Consider the following 17,041-nt stretch of genomic DNA (forward strand, 5'->3'; position numbering starts at 1 on the left):
ACCTGCCCTCTCACCAGTATGTTTCTGGAAATACATGACCAGTGTATTATAGGGAGAAGGACACTGGTTTAAAGACATGGCATTTTGGCCAGGTGTGTTGACTCACACTTGTAATCCTAGCACTTTGGGAGGTCGAGGCAGGAGGATCACTTGAGGCCAGGAGTTTGAGACCAGCCTGGGCAACATAGGAAGACCCTGTTTCTACAAAAAAAAAAAAAAAAAAAAAAAAAAAAAAATTTGTTAATTAGCCTGGTGTGGTAGTGCATGCCTGTGGTCCCAGCTGCTCAGGAGGTTGAGGCAGCGGGATAGCTTGAGCCCAGGAGGTCAAGGGCAGTGAGCTACGATCCTGCTACTGCCTGCACTCCAGCCTCGGCAACAGAGCAAGACCCTGTGTATAAATAAATAAACAAATGGCATCTTGAACTTGGAGTAGCTTGGGTCAACCTCTGTCCTCACTCCATGTTAAGCACTGTTGGTTAGGGAGAGAAGCAACCCCAGCTCCTAAAGCCTGCTTTTCATCCATCTTTTGCTTTCCGGTTTTGTTAACCTGGGATGAAGACCTAATTTTTCCTTATGTTATAAGGTCCAATCCAGTGGGGCAAAAGCAGCAGCTTATTTGAACAGAAAGACCAGTTTCCGGAGCCAGACCTGAGGTTGACTCCCAGCTTCACTTTCCAGATGTTTGGCCTTCGGCAAGCTACTCCACTTTCCTAAGCATCTGCTTTTTTTTTTTTTTTTTTTAAGACAGAGTCTCACTCTGGCGTCTCAGCTCACTGCAACCTCTGCCTCCTGGGTTCAAATGATTATCCCGCCTCAGCCTTCTGAGTAGTTGGGACTACAGGCACGTGCCACCCCACCCTCCTAATTTTTGTTTGTTTGTTTGTTTGTTTGAGACGGAGTCTCGCTTTGTCGCCCAGGCTGGAGTGTGGTGGCGCCATCTCGGCTCACTGCAAGCTCCGCCTGCAGGGTTCATGCCATTCTCCTGCCTCAGCCTCCCAAGTAGATGGGACTACAGGTGCCCACCACCATGCCTGGCTAATTTTTTGTAATTTTAGTAGAGATGGGGTTTCACCCTGTTAGGATGGTCTCGATCTCCTGATCTCGTGATCCACCCGCCTCCACCTCCCAAAGTGCTGGGATTACAGGTGTGAGCCACCGCGCCCGGCCTGTTTTTGTTTTTGAGACGGAGTTTCACTCTTGTTGCCCAGGCTGGAGTGCAATGGTGTGATCTTGGCTCACCGCAATCTCTGCCTCCCGGGTTCAGGCGAGGTTCAAGCCTCAGCCTCCCGAGTAGCTGGGATTACAGGTGCCCACCACCACGCCCAGCTAATTTTGTATTTTTAGTAGAGACAGGGTTTATCCATGTTGGTCAGGCTGGTCTCGAACTCCTGACCTCAGGTGATCCACCCACCTCAGCCTCCCAAAGTGCTGGGATTACAGGAGTGAGCCACCATGCCCGGCCAGCCTCTGCTTTTTCATTGAGAAAATGTGGCCTGCCTCACAGTTACCTGTGAGGATTCAGTCATAAACTGTCACATAGTATAAACTCAAAATGTTCATTTATCTCTCCTTTTTGTCATGTGAACTTCAGGGTTTTGTTGTGTTGTTTAAGAGAAGTAGGCTATAGCAGTTAGTATGGGCCCTGGAGCCAGACCATGGAGGTTTTCGAGTCCTGGCACTGTCACTTACTTATTGGCCATTGGACCTTGGGCCTGTTAATTCACTTGTTTGTGCCTTAGTTTCCTCAATAAATGAGACTATAATAGCATCTACCTCATGCCTGAGGTATTGAGAGGAGTAAACAATATATGTAAAAGTGCTTGGAACTGTCCCTGTGTATTCAAGAAATCTTAAAAATTATTGTTACTAGAATACAGGAGCGGCCGGGTGAGGTGGATCACGCCTATAATCCCAGGACTTTGGGAGGCTGAGGCCGGTGGATCGCCTGAGGTCAGGAGTTCGAGACCAGCCTGGCTAAGATGGTGAAACCCCCGTCTCTACTAAAAATACAAAATTAGCAGGGCATGGTGGTGGGCACCTACAATCCCAGCTACTTGGGAGGCTGAGGCAGGAGAATCACTTGAACCTGGGAGGCGAAGGTTGCAGTGCGCCAGGATCATGCCACTGCACTGCAGCCTGGGCGACAGAGTGACTCTGTCTCAAGAAAAAAACAAACAAACAAAAAAACGGGCTGGGCGCGACGGTGGCTCACACCTGTAATCCCAGCACTTTGGGAGGCCGAGGCAGGCGGATCACAAGGTCAGGAGTTCGAGACCAGCTTGACCAATATGGTGAAACCCCGTCTCTACTAAAAATACAAAAATTAGCTGGGTGTGTTGATGCATGCCTGTAATCCCAGCTACTTAGGAGGCTGAGGTAGGAGAATCGCTTGAACCCGGTGGTGGAGGTTGCAGTGAGCAGAGATCGCACCACTGCACTCCAACCTGGGCGACTGAGCGAGACTCCGTCTCCAAAAAAAAAAAAAAAAAAAAAAAAAAAAAATTCAGGAGCACTTAATAAGCGATAAACTGAAGATGAGGAGGAGCCCGAACCTCCCCCTACCCAGCTCAGGGGACTATGTAACCGTGTGGAGGAGGCAGAAGCTCTCAGAGACTAAAGAGTAATTGCTGCGGTAGAGAAGGTTCTAGTACCCAGTTTCGCGGGGGGAGAGGGGGGAGGCGGAATAATAAGGCAGGAAGAAGAGAATGAAAAAAGGAGGCCTTGGGCGGCTCAGGGCTTGTTCTGAAGCTGATTTAAAACAAAACAACAAAACACATGTATGGTTTCTGCAGGCCACAGGATGAAGAGGAGAGGAGACGGAAAAGAGTTTAAAGGGGCCTGCCCTCTTTGCAGGCACCGGCTTGAACCTGGAGGCGACCTGGTGGGCTGGCCGGCCTGCCCCCGGCCCTGGGTCCCGCGAGGCAGGCGGGCGGGCGCGAACAGACTACAACTCCCGGCATGCGCCGCGGCGGGCGGGCCGCTGCACCTGCTCAGTGGGGCAGCCCCGGGCGCCTGGGTATTGATTATTCCATTGTGTGGGACGCCTAGACTCCAGCCAGTGAATGAGGCGGAGGAGTGAGGGCGAGGAGGAGGAGGAGGAGGGCGAGGAGGAGAAGGAGGAGGAGGAGGAGGAGGAGGAGGCAGGGAGCGAGCGAGTGCCCAGGGTGAATCAATGGAAACCCCCTCACGAAGCCGGGGAAACACTTCAGCCGCAGCCAAATAGCATTGATTATTTTCCTTCACTTCCCTCACCGCCGTGAATTTATTTATTTATTTTTTCCATCTCCGTCCCTGACGCCCCGGAGCGAGCGCTGGAGGGAGGGAGGAGGAGGGGAAAAAAGAGGAATCAACACATCGGAGAAGTCCCTTCCAAGAGCCGCCCCCTCCCCTCCCCGCCTCGCGCTGCTCGGTGGCCGCGGTTCGACTCCCGTCCCTGCTTCCAGCTGAGGTGTAAGTGCATCGATTTCCGATGCTGCTGGGTTGGTTTTTTTCTCCTCTCCCTCTCTCTCTTCTTCCCTTCCTTGCTCTTTGGAAGCTCGAGACGGGAGAGGAGGCGCTTGGAGACTGCCGCTGGAGGGGACGGAGAGGGACGGGAAGGGGCTGGGGGAGGGGACAAGGACGGACAGACAGACCGAGAGCCCTGGGAGATAGCAGACAGGGGTGTGGGAGGAAGAGGGCGTGCGCGAGGATGGGGGAAGAGAGAGATGCGGGGGTGGAGGGAGAAACGGGAACGGGAAAGGCAGAGGCCCGCCGGACAGACGAAGGGTATGGAAAGCCTAGACGGACCGCGCCGAGTTGGGCAGGGAGCGGGGGTCCCGGGGGGAAGGGGAGGCCCGGTGAGTGTGAGGGCTCAGAGCTGTCAGCCTGGAGGGGCCTGGGTCTCGGCGGCCCCCCGCCGGCTGTGGGATGGGAGAACCGCGGCCGGCGGGCTGATGGATGGGCTAGCGCGCTGGGGCGTGGAGTGGGAGGGGACGTGGATACTCTCAATCTTCGTTCGTTTTTGGCTGAAGTTGGGCTTTCCATTCCTTTTTTTGAAAGTGTTGAGTAGGTGAGGGGAGGCCATAAGCCCATTCAAGGTGAAGCGTGTCTGTCCTGCACGCCCATCCTACCACCCCCATCCGCTCGTCTGCCCCTCTGAGCAGCCCTATCATTTTCAAGCACAGGACCACGCTTCTCGCTGTGCCTGTAGCCCCGCTGATCTCTGTCCATGTGTCCCTGACTTTTGGTTTTGCTGTTCTTCATCTTTTCTCTTCCATCCCATCCATCTCTGGATCTGTATGTCACTGTCTCCACTTGTGACCCTTCCCATCTGAGTGATCCTCTCCTTGTGTGTCTCTATCACTATGTGTCACGCCTTGGCTGCCTGTTCTGTCGGTCTAGGATTCCATGCCCTCTCCTTCAGAGTCTGTCTGGATATCTCTGGCCTTTTCAGGCTACTTTGGAATTTGCTTATCAGTCATGATTGTGGTGGTCACAGTCAGGGCCTGGAGGAGTGGGATGATGGAGCAAATGTGTCTTCGCCAAAGCCTCTAGTGCCTTCAGCATGGCCAGGACAGCCTCCTCTTCCACCATCACCAGAGAAGCTTTGGAACTTCCTAGCATTGTTGACTGTCCCCTTTGCCATGTGCCTGTCTCCCTCATCAGAACCTCACCTTCTGGTCTCATGTGTGTCATCTGCCTTTCCAGGAGCTTCCCACAACAAAACCTCTTCCCTGCTGACTTAATTTTACTCCCTTCCCCCACTTTATCATCATTGTATATTTTTTATTTCCCCATTTTGCTTCACCCCTTTTTTCCATCTGTTTCCCATGAGCTCTGAGTTTCCACCTTTGTTCCCATAATCTGCCCTCTTCCTACCTTTTCTTCTTGATCACCCTAAGTTTCTAGTTTCTTTTATCCCTTTTCCTCTTATCCAGCATTTTAACCCCAGCAGCAGAAAGTACCAGCAAGCAAAGGGCTGGGAGAGGTGTGGGGTATGGTTTGTGAAGGCACATAAACAGGCCAAGAAATAAATTTAATGAGCTTCCAGGGGCATATAACCCCTCCATCAGTCAGTGCCATTATGTCAGTTAACTGTCAACTTTGATTTTGTAAGGGGACATTCCCTAGGACTCTAAGCTCCACCCTGCCTGGTTGCCCCCCATCCTTCAGTTCATTCTAGATATCAGTTGCTTTTTCTTCACTTTTTAGTTCATCTTCTTCCTAGGCCCCTGCTACTATCATATTTAGATCCAGCACCATTTTTTTTTAATGAGGCAGTGTTTATTAGTGTAATAAAAGCTATCGTATGTAAGGAGCCAAGTTCATTCAGCCTGAAGAACAGTAAGGGTGGATAAAGGATCTGGAGAGTTTACCTTAGTTTTTAGCCCATCATTGTTTTTCCAAACCTCAGGAGCTTGGAAAGGTAAAAGGAGCAGGCAGACATGGGCAGAAGATGGACGATTTCAGAGGTGAACAGAATTAAAGAAAGAAAGGGGTGGTCGGTGCAATAAACACACGGGGCAGAGAAATGTATGACGTGAGGGATGTGCAAAGGAAGGGAGGAAAATCTATGAGGACTCGGGGGCAGGGGAGGAACCAAGGGGTGATTAATAAGAAATTGGAAGAATGAAACAAAACGTGTTGATAGCAATACAGAAGGTAAAAGGAAGAGAAATGATAGAATATTCCTAAAGTGGAGGTCAACAGAAAAAGCACTATGAAATTAATACAGTAGTAAAGAGGGGGAAGGGAGGAACTGCTGAACAAGATGAGATGGGAAGAGAGTATGGTACAAAGAAGGTAAATGGATGGCAAACGAAGGAGTGCTGAGGCAGATCAGAGCTGCACAGAGCTTGGTAGGAGGAAAAGAGGAGAGGATGAGGTATCAAAGGAAACAAATGCCTCTGGTGTGAGGACACAGCGTGACTGATGCAAAGAGAGCGAGAGCACTGCGGGGGGGCCGGGGGGTTGGAAAAAAAGCATAGCAGAAATAGCAGGAATACCACTGGGCGAAGCCCCAGAAGAGAGAAATACCCAAGAGAGGGAGAGAAAGCAGAAATATCCAGGGAAGAGAGAGAGAGAGAACCTCACGAGCATTCATTTCATTGGCCTAATCACTCACTACCCCCATGAAAGGCCTTTGTATTTCATTCCCAAGCCAGAACACAAGCAAAGAGATGAAAAAGTAGAATTCCCATAAACTTCAGCTGAGAGGAACTTGAATCTTCCCAGCCCCTGAGAACCAAAGACCTCAAGCCTCTGATGTCATAAATTGCTGGTATTGCCTTGGCAACCTGACAGGGTTCCTCCCTCCATGATGTCAGAGGCAGCTGGTGTTACCTTGAGACCCATAAAGGAATCACTTGCTGCTTTGCCGGGGTGCTGTATCACCTATGGGCCAGGGCCTGGGTTGAATTGGTAGGATTTCTGACTCTGGTAGCTTGACCTTGCTCCCCTGGAGCTCTTCTCAGCTCAGAACAACAGTTGTCACAAATAACTCTTGTTTGTGAGCACCTGAGGTTTGCTAGAGCCTGACAGTAGCAAGAGGAAGGAACCTAAGACAGGGCATTGAGGTCGGGATGGTTGGATCAAAAGGCAGGCAGAGATGGAAGAAGAGGACTAGAAATGGCAGTTACAGAATGTGAAAGGAGAAGGGCTTTGTGAGTGGGGAGGAGAGTTGTTGAAAGTGTAATGGCTTTGGGTTTAGGAATGGAGACTAAAGCTAGAATGCAGAGAGAAGGGATCAGGGCTGTGTGAGTGTAAACTCATTCAGGGATTGAGAAAAGGGAAGGGTTGTGAAATGCCAGAGGGCACAGTGGAATTTGGCTGTACAGAAAGGGGGGAAATGGGACAGAGTCCCCTAGTCTGAGAGACTTAGCTGTCTGGTGAGAGACTCAGGGTTAGTCACATGGTCATCTGAGGAGTGGCTACATCTGTCTAGTTTCCAATTGTTTTCCAGCACCTAGCACAGTGTCTGTCACACAGAAAAGGCTTAATAAATATCTATTGATCAAATGTTGAATTAGTAGGGAGAGGCTGGGGGAAAGAGTTGCCCACCTAATTTTCACCCACTCCCCCCACCTAAGTCTACATTAACGGGCAAACTGGGAAAGCAGAAACCAGAGGGAATGGCTGGAGGGTAGTTAACCAGTGACAGTGAGATCTGAGGCAGACAGGAGAGACTGGGTTAGGGTCACACTTGGAGGCAGCCAGGGGAACTCTCAGGGCTCATGTGCAGAGTCTTTGTAGTGATAATTGGAGGAAAACATGAATGAACAGCCCTAGGAGCCCAAGAGGAAGATGTGGAGGAGGGAAGAGAAAGGAGGCGGTTTCCAGAAAAGGTTGAGAGTTGTTTCCAAAGAGAGAGTTGGCAAATGTGAATTAAAAGTAGCATCCCCACCCCATTCCCAATCATGAAACTACAATTGAATTGGTCATAACCGTATATATACAATGGCCGCAAATAAGGAGTTCATAAATCAATACCAGACCCATTCTAAACACCTATCCCAACCCAGGTAATTATTAATACAACGAAGGCAGCATTGGCCATGTGGGCCAAAAGGCCAAAGGAGGGAGAAGTTACTGCTGCCCAGATCTTGATGTAAAGAACCCTGTGAGGGATGGCCTTGACATCTGACTCTCCATTGTTGAAAGACTCCAGAGGTATCTAGAAGAGGGGGAGGCAAGAGATGTAAAACTCACCACAACTCTCAGAGCAAAATCTGCAGAAAGAGGAGGTCTAAATACACAGAAGCTATAGAAAACAAACATGCACCCAATCAGGAATCACGAGGTGAAGGGCCAAAAAGCCCCTGAATGGGTTGAGAAATCTACGAAAGAAGACAGGGGAGAGAGCTGGGAGTGCTGGAGGACAGTCTGGCTATAATAAGCAAGGCCAGGGCAGCTAGAGAAGGGGCTGGTGGGCGGGGGGCCTGAAGGAAGGACAGTGGTGGCTGTTGCACTGTCAGCCACCGCCACGGAGTTGGGCAGCTCATATTTTGCAGCAAGCGACAGGCTGTCGACACAGCGGTCCTTTACCCCACCGTTAGAAACTCATTTCATTGATTTTTCCATCTTTCTTCTCGAGCTCCTCACACTAAGCTCGGTCATCCCACCACTCACTTTCCCAGAGCCCCTTGCCTCTCTGGGGAAAGTCCTAGGGAACTGCCTGCCCATCCCTCCTCCCCAGGCTGGCAAGGCAGGGGTGAAAGATTTAGAAGTAACTTCCAGCCCCGTAGGGTAATCCCATGGGCTCTCAGTGGCTTCCTCATGTAGGAACTAGTCCAGAGACCAGGGTCCTCATGTGCAGTTGTTAAGGGGTGACAGGGCTGAGGTCCACCCACAGTCCTGTCACCAAGCTGTACCACTGGCATGTGGGCTGCATACACCTGGAGGAAGATATATTTTTCTAATTTCTACTGAGATGCTCAGCATCCCTCAGCATTTTTTACCCCAAAGTCTAATGAGAGAACAGGAGCCCTCTTTCTGTATTTGGCAGGAACACAGGATTACATCAAAGCTAAAGTTCAGGCCTTGGAATTCCCAGCAGGACCATCAACTGGAATGTCGCATGCACAGGGGCCTGTGCAATCAGAAAGACATGAATGTTCCAGGGTGTGCAAGACCTCTCTGCAGAGCGGTTTATGCATGGAGAGTCTGGTCCTGTGGAGCACGTTGATGTGCAAAGTCAGTGGGGCAGAATGGGTGTAGGCAGGAATTTAACTTCATGTATGCACATTTCCCTAGTGCCTCCTCCAGTCATAGCTAACTGCCCTGGACCTCTCCCTTTGGGGCTGGGCTTGGGCTAGAGGTCAAGAGTCAATTACCAGTCATTTGGCTTCTCAGTGAAGGAGGGCAGAGGGTGGGCCAAGAGTGTTAGATTGTGTTTCCCCGAGGACCTGATGGGGTAGACGCCATTTCCATCCTCAGATTTTTCATTCCTTGTGATGCCCTTTCCTTTCCCTAGTCTCAGTTCTCTGTCTTCTTTATTCCTGGGCCATGGGCATGGGTCTAGATTTCGCTGCTTCTCTTGCCTCCATCACAGTTGTCTGCATTTCCCCCCAGCCATCTCTGTGTTCTGTATCAGTGGTCTGCTTGGGCCACAGATGCCTTTCTTCTCATCTCCAGCTTCTTCAGGCTATGTGGTTTCCACAAACCTACAGATAAATCCTGCTGCTTTAGGGAAAGAAGTGTACTCGAAATTAGAGAGAAGGCCAGGGAAGGATGAGAAAGAGGTTCTGGAAAGATTAGGCAGGGAGAAGCTGGGAGAGAGTATGACAGAGATAGGAGTCAAAGGTGAAAAACCCATGACTTGGAGATGGGAGAGAGCACAGAGAGATGGCCACAATTTAAATGAGAAAGGAAGGAGTGCAGTAGGCTGTGAGGATTAAGAAATTGGAGAGCAAACAGGAAGCCTGACCCCTCCGCAGGGAAATGAAGACAGCTGAGGAGGGCGGACGAGTGGTTGTGTAAGAAGTAGGGCTGAAAAGCCAGGCCATGGTCTCAGCCTGCGTGTCAGTCCTGAGTTCAAGCAGTGCTGGCTTTGACCCTTATGGGAGGAACTGAAGTGGCAAATTAACGACGATAATGAAGTCACTGCTCCTTGTTTGTCTTTGCTGGTTTCCCCTTGAGATTTGTCCTTTGGCCAGACAGGGCAATGTGGGGGAGGGGAGGAACTGGAGCCGTGAAGGGTGGGGGAGAGGGAAGGAAAAGAGGATGGAGAAATGGCAATGTGGAGGACAAACTGACTAGAGGAGAAAAAAGGGAGGGTGATGAGTGAAGAGAAGAGGAGCCCGGAATCGAAGAGAGAAGCGGGGAAAGGAGATATGAAAAGAGAATGAAAGAGGAGAGGGGTGCAGAAAAACGGCCAGGGAAAAGAACAATGGGGGACAGGAAAGGGAAACCTGGTAGGAGGAGCAGAAAAAAAAGGTGGGAGAAGGAGAAGTGGAATGGAGAAATGGCGAGCCGGAGGGAAAGAACGTGGCCAGGGCTGCAAAAGCTGCAGCTGGCAGGGCCAGTGGGCGGGGCCTCATCTCCATCTCTAATGGCTGTGAAATGAGGTTAGCTCCATTAGAGGCAGCGAGAGTGTAACGAGATCACACTCATTAGGGCTGGGCCATCCCAGTAATTACCACCACCCTAAACACGCCCGCGCCAGCCGGGCCAACCACACACGGGCTCACAGCAACACACTGAACAGGACACCCTACTACTGAAAGGGAAGCACAGGGCCCACACACGTGTACATGGAGGGCCTGGGAAAATCCAGCCAGGGAGAACAAGCACCTTCACCAACCCCAAAGAAGTACTGGGACAGGGCTACAGCCAGGTTACCAGCTGCCCCACATACAATCAAAAAACAACATACACATACCCCAACACAGGAAATAAGGCATATGGATGAATAATTATTCCATTTCCATTTATTGATACACCCAAAGTGCCAATCTCAGTGATGATCCTCTCAATGGACTCAACTCCATGAGTTCCCCATTCCCTTTTTTTTTTTTTTCTTTTTTCTGTTTTTGATGTGTTTGTTTTTAGACAGGGTCTCACTCTGTCACCCAGGCTGGAGTGCCGTGGTGCGATCTCGGCTCACTACAACCTCTGCTTCCCGGGTTCAAGCGATTCTTCTGCCTCAGCCTCCTGAGTAGCTGGGATTACAGGTGCACGCCACCACGCCCGGCTCATTTTTTTTGTATTTTTAGTAGAGACAGGGTTTCACCGTGTTGGCCAGGCTGGTCTCAAGCTCCTGACCTCCAATGATCCACCCACCTCGGCCTCCCAAAGTGCTGGAATTATAGGCGCGTGCCCGGCCTGCCCCATTCTCTATATGAAGAGACTGAATTGAGACTTTAAGCAACTTACCTGAGGTCATTTACATATTAAGAAACAGAACTAGAATTTGATTCCAGGTCTGTCTGGCTCTAAAGGCTGTTGTTGTTTTTTTGTTTTTTGAGACAGGGTCTCCCTCTGTTGGAGGGAGAGTGCTTGTCTGATGAAGTTCATATGCTAATATGGATACACATGTGTAGACCTTCAACTTTAAGAGATGCTGTCACAAATGGGTACACATATCATTCAAAGAACACTACCCGCCATTATCTATCCCTTCCCTCCTGTTCCCACTCCCTCCCTCCCGCTCCTTCCCTTCCTTCACACAGGGCATGGCCAGTGCCACTGCATGGACTGCAGTGTGAATGACGCACCCTGGAGTTGCACAAAGCAGTGCTCCTCTTCTGGCCCATCTTATACTAAGAAACAAACCAAATGGAAGACAGCCATCTAGCACCTTCAAGCAGAACATGATAGCACGTATGCTCAAGGTGACACACAGAGTAATACAATCAGACTCAAAAGACCTCATTCAAAATGCATACCAGCCAGAGTTCAGAAGCTTACAAATTAACCCAAGAGCAGAGGTACTGACATCAGGCTACCTGAGTTCCAATCTCAACTCTACTTCTTTTTAAGCAGGAGATCTTAAAAATTACTTAACCCATCTAAGTCAGTCTCCATGTTTGTAAAATAGGAATGAATAGCTACATCTATTGCATCAGATTGAAGTGGAGGATTAGGTGATGTGATACTTGCCGAGGGCCTAGCACGGTGCCTGGCCCATGGCAAACATTTAAAGATGTTAGCTATTTACTATTATTACAATTAGTTTTTGTTGTTGTAATACTATTTAAATGCAGTCATTACATCACACAGGTTCACAGAATAAAATAACCAGAAAGACTTATTTACATACACGGTCACTCAGAATGTTTTCCTTCCAGCCAGGCGCAGTGGCTCACGCCTGTAATCCCAGGCCAAGGTGGGCGGGTCAGGTAGTCAGGAGATAGAGACCATCCTGGACAACATGGTGAAACCCTGTCTCTACTAAAATACAAAAAATTAGTTGCTTGTGGTGGTACGCGCCTGTAATCCCAGCTACTCGGGAGGCTGAGGCAGGGGAATTGCTTGAACCCAGGAGACAGAGATTGCCGTGAGCCGAGATCACACCACTGCACTTCAGCCTGGCAACAGAGACACCATCTCCAAAAAAAAAAAAAGAATGTTTTCCTACCAAGTTCTGGGAGACCAAATTCTTCAGCGGTCCCCCATGCAAGGATCAGATAGGATCCTGATTCTGAATTTAAGGGGACAACTCCCTGAGTGCTCATACAGAAGAAGGGTTCCGAGCTGGTTCGTGGTTGTCTAAGCCTACGGTATGTAGAACGAGAGAACCACATCTAGCAGGATATGAGTCTCTCCAGTGTACTATAAAATCACATAGATCTGTGCAGCAGAGCAGCTCCACACTGCTGTCCTAACACATCCAACACTTTCCAAGTCATCAAGGGAGATGCCTCCTCTCCTGGACACCCACCCCCATCAGTAGCAGACACTCTGTAGCACACCTCAGCAAATCCATGCAATGTGAACGTGTGTGGTTTCAGCCTACCGCTTCCCTTCTCCTCCTGTCTGCTCCCTACCACCCCCATCTTCTTCCTGAGCCTACCCTTTTCTCCTCACACCTCACTCAATCTACTCATGCCCACCTTAAGCATCTTGCAAAGTGCAAGAGACAGCCTCCTTGCCACCTCCTTCTCACTGGGGACAGGCCACCATCCCAATCTGGTGCCAGAGCTGGGAGGCCTGGAAAAGATTCAATATATGCAAATCAAGACCTAGCTTCATCTTCCTCTTCACTTCCTTACCTCTCCCTCTCTCCTTCCCTTCTTCCTCCCTCCTCTTCTCTGCCTTAGCGATCTTTCTTTGCCCTTTACAACACTCCTTTTCCTGCTTGTCTCATTCCCTGCCGTACTCGTTCTTTCTCTCTCTTTTGGACAAAACTTATTTGCACAAAGTAAGCTCTCCTTAAATATTTATAGAAGGGGAAGGGTCTAGAAGAGATAGGTAGAATTAAAAGGGAAGAATCAAAGTACTGTTTGTTTTCTTTTTAAATATAGAAGGTAAGATTTAGAGATAGAATGATAGTTTTAAACGCAGGGATGACTTGGAAAGGATCTTTGGAAAAAAGAAAAAAAGAAGACACGCAGGGAAAGGCCAGAATAGTTTTGATCCACTTATTAGCTGCTTCTGTCCAAATGTGAGCCTGGGCAAAATTTCTACTCTTTGCTCTGGAATAATGGGTCTCTCTAGACCCAGCAATCAAGACGGCTAAGTAAGAAGTGAACTCTATGGCTGAGTAGACTAGATTTAAATCCTGGCCGGGTGTGGTGGCTCAGGCCTGTAATACCAGCACTTTGGGAGGGCGAGGTGGGCAGATCACCTGAGGTTGGGAGTTTGAGACCAGCCTGACCAACATGGAGAAGCTCTGTCTGTACTAAAAATACAAAATTAGCTGGGCGTGGTGGAGCCTGCCTATAGTCTCAGCTACTTGGGAGGCTGAGGCAGGAGAATCGCTTGAACCCAGGGGTGGAGTTTGCAGTGAGCCAAGATCGCACCATTGTACTCCAGCCTGGGCAACAAGAGCGAAACTCCGTCTCAAAAAAAAAAAAAAAAAAAAAAATCCTGTCCATCTAAGATTCTGCCCTCAGTTGAAAAGGGCAGAGATTAGAAGATGAGTCTTGGTCAAGAAAGGGGTGAACAGAGGCCGGGCACAGTGGCTCACACCTGTAATCCCAGCACTTGGGGAGGCCAAGGCAGGTGGATCACCTGAGGTCAGGAGTTCGAGACCAGCCTGGCCAACACGGTGAAACCCCGTCTCTACTGAAATACAAAAATTAGCCAGGCCTGGTGGCGTGCACCTGTAATCCCAGCTACTCGGGAGGCTAAGGCAGGGAGAATCACTTGAACCTGGGAGGTGGAGGTTGCAGTGAGCTGAGATCACACCATTGCACTCCACCCTGGGTGACAGAGCGAGACTCTGTCTCAAAAAAAAAAAAAGAGAAAAAAGAAAAAGGGGTGAACAGAAGGAAAGCTGTCAGCCTCTGTGCAAACACCATGCTCCACTCTATGATGGGAGACAGTCAAGAGAGAAGGAAAAGAACTACCCTCATTGAACACCCAGCAAATGCACTTTACACGTTACCTATCTGGTCTTCACAACTGAGTAAGGAAAATATCATTATTCCCATTTTCCCAGATAAGGAGACTAAGGCTCAATAAGTAATTTCCCAAAGTTGCACAGCTAGTGAGTGATGGAGCAAGGATTGAACCTGGCTCTCTGTGCGTGGATCCAAAGCCCATGTTCTTCCATTGCCCTAAAAAATAGAGCTCATCTAGTTATAGTTTATTTGCTGTTTATACCAAACAATCCTCCATACTAGGGGTACACACATCTCATCCTTCCTGTTTCTCTTCCCCTTCTCTCCATGGTCACCTCCTCTTGTAATCAACAGGTTGAGACAAAAAGGGGAGGAAGGCGAGGACAGTGAGTATGGAAGGGTGCAATGCCTGAGGCAACAATTTAAGAGAGAGGAATTTTTTTAAAAAGGTCCTAAAATTGACTCTAAGGGAAAGTGGGTAGATTAAACAATTAGAAAAGTGAAAGGCAAAACTGTTAGGAGGGTTGGGCTTGGTGGCTCATGCCTGTAATCCCAGCAGTTTGGGAGGCCAAAGCGGGCAGATTGCTTTAGCCCAGGAATCTGAGACCAGCCTGGGCAACATGGCGAAACCTTGTCTCCACAAAAAATACAAAACTTAGCTGGGCGTGGTGGCACATGCCTGTAGTCCCAGCTACTGGGAGGGAGGCTGAGGTGGGAGGATCACCTAAGTCCAGGAGGCAGAGTCTGCAGTGAGACAAGATGGTGACACTGCACTCCAGCCTGGGAGACCGAGCGAGACCCTGTCTCAAAAAATGAAAAACAACTGTTTGGAAGGCCCTGATGTGAAAATCATTGTATGCAAACTTGATGGTGCCCTGATAGACCTCACTTCGAAAGACTTTGCCATGGAGTTGGGTTTGGAGAAAAAGGAGTTGTTTTGTTTTTTGAAGGGGAGTTAGGGAGGAAAAAGCCAGTCAGGTCCCATTAGTCCTGCCAACTCCTTGGTGATATTCCCTCTGTAACCACTAGGGAGCAGTAGTGTTTCTTTTCCTCTCTTGGTCAGCCAGAGGTGGGAGGGGGCTGTACCAAAGGGAGCCCTGGTCTTGCTGGGGGATGGGAGGAAGCACCCCTGGTCAGCTTTGCCTCCAGTTCTGCCGGCCAGCCTGAATCCACGACATGGCTCCTCTTCAGTGAGGGGCAGATTCTCTCCTTTCTCAGACTTCAATTTTTTGGTCCTTCCTTTGCCCATGCCCTTTGTCTCTTGTAATTCTCCGGTCCTTAAGTCTCACTATTTCCCCCATCTTGCTCGGTCAGGGCCTGCCTTTTCAGCTTTCCACCTGTGTTTCTGCAACTTTACATCTGAGCCTCTTATCTCTGTCTCATCACATTTCTCTCTCGGCAGCTTTCTGGGTCCTAATGTGTATCTTCCCACCTCCATGGAAGAACATTTGCAGCTCAGTAATTAGGACTGTATATATTTTTTTGTTTGTAGGGCATTAACTCCCTGGCTGAGCCTTGAAAGTAGCACTTCCATCCTTCCTTTCTCATCCTGAGAAGTACACAGAGACCTGTGTCTGGACAGAGGAAGAGGGCAATACCAAAAGGAAAAAATGTCTTCTATTTCTCCACACCTTTCTCTCCATCTTCATCTTCCTCCCCTCCTCAGCCTTGTGACGAAAACAGTGCATTAGGGGAGGAGGATAGAATGAAGGGGCAGCAGGGAACTCTGGAGACTAAGGGCCATTTTGGAGCTGCAAGATTCATCTCAGGGGATGACTACACCCTCAGCACTCTCCGCCCTCCCTTGGCTCCAGGCCTCCCTCCTCCCATCCCCCTCAGTGGCAGCAGCCTTGTAATTTAAAGCTCTCTCTGTCGCCTCTAATGTGATCCTCTCGTTTTATTGACTCTTTCTGCCGTCGGTGGCGCCCCTTCACATCAATCTCCTCTCTAATCACACCACCGCCACTGCCTGCTCTGTCTCCCCTAACCCCTCTCCTTCACAGAGGCCCCCAGCCCTTGCCTCTACCCAGGTCTTCCCTGACTGTCCCCAACCTCCACCCTACACCAGATCCACCCTCTTCCTCCTTCCTCCTCTTGCCTCCTTCAGAGGCAGCAATGTCAGGGCCTTTCAGGGGTCGCCTTGTCTCTTTACCCACATCTGAGATGTGTCCGCAGGGATAGGGGATGCCCTTAAGGAAAGCCGGGAACTAAAGGGAAGAATGGCGATGGGTCTGAGGATGAGCAAGAATCTTGGTCTTGGGGGTGGCAGGAGGGGATGACTCTTAGGCCTGTCCGTTTCTGCACTGTCTCCAGTTCAAGGTAGGAAGGGCAAAGAAAGGGACCTAGCGATTCTGAGAGGGAAGGAAGGAAAGATGGAGGAGTGAAAATGCAATGAGGGGGAAAAAAGCGAAAAAATAATCGCTGCAGCTAAAGGTTTGTAATAAATAGTGGGTGATGGGAGAAGCTCCGAGAAGAAAGGGGGATGGGGAGTTGGGGTTGGGGGAGGATGTACTGAGGCAGAGATATATTTGCAATTGAAATTCTTTCCTAAAGAGGAGGGTTAGGTTGGGAGGTGGGGAAGAGATTTGCAATTTTAAATAGCTGCCAACCTACCCTCAGCCGATCAGAGTCTCACCTACAAGCTAGCCAAAAGCTAAGCTCCTTTGGTTTCTAGCTAGGAATCAGCTATGTCTTTTTCCAGTTCTAGGAAATAGATGTTTTTGAGAGAGGATCTGGGAGTTACTGCAGGATTTGGGGCTTAGGTCTGCCTAGCCCTACTCTGAGCTGTGATCGAGCGTGGTGAGTCAGGAGCCAGGAAGCAGCTGGTAGGCTTAGGGAGGGTGAGCTGTAGCACTTGGGCCGGCTGGGAGAGAGCACGCACCTGTGTACAGCCCTTGGCGGCAGGGCCCAGGACAGGGCCTCTTGCCCAGTCAGTTATTCCCACCAGGTGGGGTAGTGGAAGGGCGGTGTGGCCCACCCTGTGGGTGACGATGGAATAACAGACCCTCACAAACCAGCACCCTTACCCCTCTCCCCCACCATGGATTCTGTAGGAGGAA

The 17,041-nt window shown here is 49.7% G+C and overlaps 1 protein-coding gene across 1 annotated transcript in view; it reads left to right on the forward strand.

Moving 5' to 3' along the window:
• The first annotated feature begins 1,427 nt into the window (after window positions 1–1,427).
• ZFHX2 (zinc finger homeobox 2) overlaps window positions 1,428–17,041 on the forward strand; it is a 32,499-nt gene continuing 16,885 nt past the window's right edge. Inside the window, exon 1 of the mRNA XM_019009630.4 lies at window positions 1,428–3,450. The gene's annotated coding sequence lies outside the window, so the exon portion shown is untranslated. The remainder of the gene's footprint in view (window positions 3,451–17,041) is intronic.

The sequence above is a fragment of the Gorilla gorilla genome, chromosome 15, assembly GCF_029281585.2.
Source record: "Gorilla gorilla gorilla isolate KB3781 chromosome 15, NHGRI_mGorGor1-v2.1_pri, whole genome shotgun sequence".
Lineage (NCBI taxonomy): Eukaryota > Metazoa > Chordata > Mammalia > Primates > Hominidae > Gorilla > Gorilla gorilla.